Here is a 6000-nt window from a genome sequence, read left to right as displayed (position 1 = left end):
GTCAGCTGTCACGCCGCTGTCATCTTTATTGCCACAATATAAAGAGCAGGGAGAGAGAGAAGACAGTGGACCAGAGGCCAGCAAGGATGATCATGCAGGGTCACAGCCAGGTGAGAAGAGAATATAACTAGCTAAGAAAAAATATAGATAGCATAAAGTGAATTATAAGTTTTGCTTTGCACATTCATTATCTATATCATTGCAGGAGAAATTGTAGGAGAAATAATAACTGGCTAAGGAAATGTCTATAGGATAAGAGTGACTCTAAGATTAGCATTTCCACAGCTATTTCTCAACTAGACTTATTTATACTCTAAAATGTTATTGTCTGTGTTGCAATAGGTAGCACAGGGAGAACGTCATGTGTCAGGGGAGAGACCAGGCTGCACTATTGCTGAAGCATTGACAGTCAGGGAGAGGCTTCAGACAGAGATACAACAGAGGATGGATCTTCTGTGGGCACTTTAAAACCCCATCAGCCAGATCCTAAGACCATTGTGTCTCAGAATTTGGCATATAAAACTCTAAGATTTCAGAGACAATGGTATCAGGACTTCCCTTGGCTTCATTTCATCCCAGGTGTTGAAGGAGCATTGTGCTTTTACTGTCGCAAATGGACTTCATTTTCATTGACTGGCCAAACAGAACTCCCAATTCATGAGCCCACTGCAAAGAGTCACGAACAACAGAAGAGGCTGTGCAGGCATGCTGTGTGATTAGGTTCACACAATGGCCCCCGCAATGTACCAAAATTGGCCCCGTTTATGATCAGGAAACTTGAAAAAGTACTCTTAACAGGAGTGACAGATGATGTTTTGCTGCAATACCCAGAAGTCTACATACCTTCTCTTCAAGTGCAATTATTCACCAATATTCCTTGAATTGCCCCGTTTGCAACTTCACTGAGCTGCGCGTGGCCGCTAGCACACACGCCTTGATCACTAACATGTCCTTACACTTGCTCCGACTTTCTTACTAACTCGACCGCTTTGTCAAGAGTTCAGTCGGGTGTTAACTGTAACTTTTCAGAAAGTTCTTTACCAAGAATGCCCACCACTAACCTGTCGCAGGCATTTTCATTCTTAACATCGGCAAAGGAGCATGTGTCTGCCATCTCATGCAGGCTTCTAATGTACTCCTCTAAGCTCTCTCCATGTTTCTGTACTCGCTGAAGAAAGTGGGCTGGCTCGTGAATGACATTCACTTCAGGCACAAAATAATTATCCAGCTTGTCCAGCACAGTCTCATATTTATTCTCGTCACCCCTCTGGTCAAATTGGAATGTCTTGAAAACTTGTTCTGCTTACTTTCCCAACGAATAGAGCAGTGTACAGACCTGTACCTCTCCCGTTTCTTTATAAATTGCATTGCTCTCCTGTAGCGTTGGCATATGGAAGTAAATCTGTGCCATCGGGTTTTGAAAATAAAAACACATTGAATTATAAGCACTGAATATTTATGCATTGAAATAACCTATCTGAATTTTTTGCCTCTGAATTTACCTCTTTACATTTTCAATATATCATATTCACCTTTATTTTTCAATGTTAAAAAATTCAACGTTAAAAAATTCAACGTTAAAATATTCAACTCAAATATTCAACTCAAATATTTTCAACGTCCCAAAATTCAGTCCGCCAAAGTCACCATCAAAATTCATTGTACAAAATTCATTGTTAACATCCGGGGACCCAAGAAAGAGCAATCGATCCTAGATGCTAGATCGCGGTCAAACTAGTGGGCGCATCATTCTCGTTGGATACCTGACTCAAAACAGAATTAGCCATGTCCAACGGCAACAGCAGCAGTAATGGTACGGAGCCCCCGAAGGGACATGGAGGAAAAAAAATATTTTGGTTGAAAAAATAAATAAAAGAAAGCAGAGAGAAAAATAATAATTTGGTTTGCGAGATATCGCAAACCAACTTCCCGGTCAGAATTTAACTTCCGGGTCAGAGGAAAAACTAACAACCGCAACGATGGAGCTTGGGAGATGTATCATCGTTTATTTTGAGCTTGGCCTCAAAAATTCGGACATCAAATCAATACTTGCCAATAGGCACGCCTTCCACATAACTGAGAGACATCTCACTTATGTGAGATGTCGACAGGTCAGAGAAGGCGTACTCCGACCTGTCGGTCCTGGTGGATTTTATTAGCGACCAACTGCAGTACTCTGGACAGCTTCATGGGTACCGATTGATGTACGCTAAAAGCAGGGAGCATGGACTGCGTGTGAGGAAAGAGGATGTGCGGTTGTTGTTGAAAGAGCTCGATCCCAGAGGAGTGTCACGAAGGCTAGCGAGACGTCTCAGACGACGAAACTAACTACTAGTGTAGATAATAATAGATAGTGTACATAATATACAACTAGAATTACTTTTCATACCCTGACATGTTTTGATTGTTAATGTTCCTGCAGTCTTCTTCTAAATGTCACATGATGTTGCTTTGGTGTCAAGACAGCTGATTTTATACAGGTTTCAGGTCATCCTACTTGTACCGGCAGGACGACCGCACCCCCTGCTGTATACAATCAGCTGTCTTGACACCACAGCAACATCATGTGACATTAAGAAGAAGACTGCAGGAACTTGTCATGGTATGAAAAGTAATACTAGTCTGATTACAAGAACAATTAAGATAGCAATATAGTTACAGTAATAAAAAATGTTCCAGTCTCAACAAAAACATGAATAGCGTGTGTTGTCGTTTTTTAACCCCTCTCTCAGTATTTGAAACTACAGGTTGTAAATGCACAGATAATTTCAAAATGCTTTTCTGTTGGTAACATGTCAATATTTGTACTGATTGGCCATCAGAAGTTCAGAGTTCGATAGATACATCCATTTTTTTGGTCCCATCATTTGAAATCCAATGATATTCTATCATGAAAGACTCAGAAAAAGTATTCACATTTAGTTACTGAAGCCAGTTACCTTTTTTGTTAAATACAATTCTAACTGAAAAAAGTGATACATTTGTTAAAGTAAAGTTCTGAAATTGATACACATTTGATTTACTTTTTACAAGCTTTGTCTATAAAGTATAAGTATGTTACCGCTACAACAATTCTGTTCATGGTCAAAGTGGCGCACACGGTAATTGGTTTATTTACAGCTGTACGATTAAGTCAATTTCTGTGTAGTTAGGAGTGGGTTTTAAACATTGTTTATCGTCCTTTTGTAGTTTTCACGGCGTCAAACAGTTTACGAGGACAGTAATAAAGACAAAGACATCAGGATAAAGCTTGGCCATTATTCCATTGGACCGCTGCAGTAACAGTGAAAATGTACCGCCAGCATGGACGACAGTTCAAAGTAATGGTAATGAAGAGAGGAGGGAAGCATGATCGCGGAGCAGCGTGTAAAGGCTGATTCATACCTCCTGATCCGGACGAAATCCGTCTGTCCGTACCAAACGTTGTCCCCGGTACTACCCTTTATACCTCCATCCGGTTTCAGCGTTGTTAGGGATGTTGCAATACATACTCTAAAGGGCAGTGACTCTCGTGTCGCAAATTTCCGGCATCGACAATTGCAAACATGGCATCCGTAGAGGAGATGATTTTGCTTTGTGTCATCCGAAATCGGGAAAAAAAAGGTGCAAAAAGTGTAGGCCTACGCTGCGGTGGCATGTGACACCCCTCACCAACCCGCAGATTCTCTCCTCAAAATTTTGCGCCATTTTTAAATGACCAGTTACAATTGCCAAAGCAGGTGAACAATAAAATAAAAAGGTCAGGTATATAGTATAATGTATAAAACATTAAATACAATATATATGAATGTCAGATATTAATACTATTCAATCTATTTTCACGAATGGTTGGACTTCTGAATCTATACTGCTGCCTCGATTTCCGTTGGTATTGCTCCATACCTCCGGATTCGTAAGCTCAGAGGCGACGACCTCCGGGACCAGACGAAAGAGTTCCTATCCGTATTTATTAGGGGTGTAACGGTACACAAAAGTCACGGTTCGGTACGTACCTCGGTTTTTAAGTCCCGGTATGGTACGGTAAGGTACGGTTCATAGTTAAGCGGAAAATTTAAAAGTTTGTCAACAACGGAGAATGTAGCGAACCCCAGCCGGACAATGGTGAAGCTTGCAGATGTTTCAGAAGTCTTTATTTACGTTCAGCCGTCAGCCTTGTTTTGAGCATAAATATTCCTTTCTTCACATCTTTCTTCATAAACACCGTAAGAGCTACAGGACAGATAAATAACATTAATTAGCTCTTACACATATAACTATGCCATGAAGATAACATTTGCACGGCTGTACAGCAACAACACATTTAAACACATTTTGATATAAAGTCTTAAACAAATTAAACACACAATACCTTGTTCCCATTCCAGCTAGGCACTTATTAATTACTACAAATTGTTATGCAGAGCAACCGTGTGTGGCCTGAATTCCTTCCGTAATTACACGTAATAACCTTTCCGTGCGATCTCCTTCAAGTTACCTACGGTAGATTCAAACTTCCTGCGTCCAAATAAAAGACCCATGACGGCAAAATACACTATCAAAATAAAAGCATGGAGAAAGTGGTTATTTTAACTGACCTTCATAATAATTATTTACAGAGAATGGCCATAGATCAGCAGCAATGAAAACACCAATAAACTCAATTATGGCATTTGCATTTCTGAATTCCCAGACAGGGGTTGTTGAAATAGTGTTGTGAGCTGGGTTTGCACAGATCGTTTATTTTCCCACAGCAACAGTGATAGTAACACCTGGATGGTGCCTTTTCAAATGTGAGTGCTAGGGATGTGCATCTCTGGCAAAAATACTATTCGATATTCTCTGAGAAGTATTCGAATAATATTCGAAAATTGCAGCTGTACGTTGCGGGTCAACGGTTTTTATTCGTTCACCTCACTTAAAAAAGGTAAAACAAAAGACGACGAAAGTTCTTCCTCTTATGGGGTAAAAAAGGGTCTGTCTCTGGCTCTGGTCCGGCTGCGTGGACGGCGCTCAGTCCTGGGGGGAAGGGTATTGTCATTAGTACGGGTTGGTGCGTTCTCCCCCTACTGCGTCTCTCCGACTCGGCTGTCTTTCCCGTCTGGTGCGTGCTCAGGCCTCTCCCGCCTCCTTCCCCCAGGTGAATCCAATGTCCGTGATTGCCCGGGCGCGCTTGATGCGCGCTTCTGCGCCACCGCGCCGAACGGCACAAACCTCCCTCGGACTACCTGTCCGCGGAGCTGGCGTGGTTCGACCTCCCCCGGTTGGATCGGGGTTGCCACAAAATGATTTGTTTATTTTACTGAACACAGCCTGCTTGACAGTGAACTAGATACGTCAAAAATAGAACTTCACACGGTGTATCTTTTTACAATTTAGTTGTCACCAGCATTCGTAGTGTTGATCAGCAGAGAAATAGTCTGCCAAAGACGTTGTCGTCGCTTATCAACCGAGGACGCTAATCACCACCGGAAGTTGTGAAGGCCCATGCAAGTCAACAGAGCGTTCAACAGCATTGAGAAGAGCTGTGTAATAAATAACGATAGTCACAGTCATTATTTGATATTCTACGTGACTCCGACCATTCAACGATCGTTGCCCGCTATGTACGGCACATTTACGTACCGCGGTACACCTCTGTAACCGCTCCGAAGTGCCTGTACTGTGACAGTTCGGTACAAATACTTGTACCGTTACACCCCTAGAATTAACCGTAGGGTGTGAATGGGCCTTAACCGGAGACAACAGAGAAAAAGAGACTCGCTGGCCGATTCACGGAGAAAACGGCAGCGTCGATTCTAGCGCCATTGAGGACAGTTGCACGATTTCTCCCCTCAAAGGGCAGCATTTACCAGTGTGAGGTACGGCTTTGCAAATAATTCCCCATACGGACTTGATATTAGTTCCTGCGTAATCCCAGTGCTGTCTTCGGACGAGAGAGAGAGAGGCTCTGCAAACGGCTTCAGAACATGTACAATGTCAGTTCATGGAGAAGAATCCCTAGGCAATGAAGTTAGAGAGCAA

The 6000-nt window shown here is 42.2% G+C and overlaps 1 long non-coding RNA gene across 1 annotated transcript; it reads right to left on the bottom strand.

Annotated features, from left to right (window-relative positions):
• Positions 1-1985: 1985 nt before the first annotated feature.
• On the bottom strand, positions 1986-4842 carry LOC115546174 (uncharacterized). Its single transcript, XR_003977205.1, has 2 exons — positions 4349-4842; positions 1986-4209 (listed from the first exon to the last, which is right to left on the bottom strand). It is a non-coding gene; the product is annotated as an uncharacterized LOC115546174 (long non-coding RNA).
• Positions 4843-6000: the final 1158 nt, after the last annotated feature.

The sequence above is a fragment of the Gadus morhua genome, chromosome 6 (genome assembly GCF_902167405.1).
Source record: "Gadus morhua chromosome 6, gadMor3.0, whole genome shotgun sequence".
NCBI classification, from domain to species: domain Eukaryota; kingdom Metazoa; phylum Chordata; class Actinopteri; order Gadiformes; family Gadidae; genus Gadus; species Gadus morhua.
This window is presented reverse-complemented; position numbering and strand designations above follow the sequence as displayed.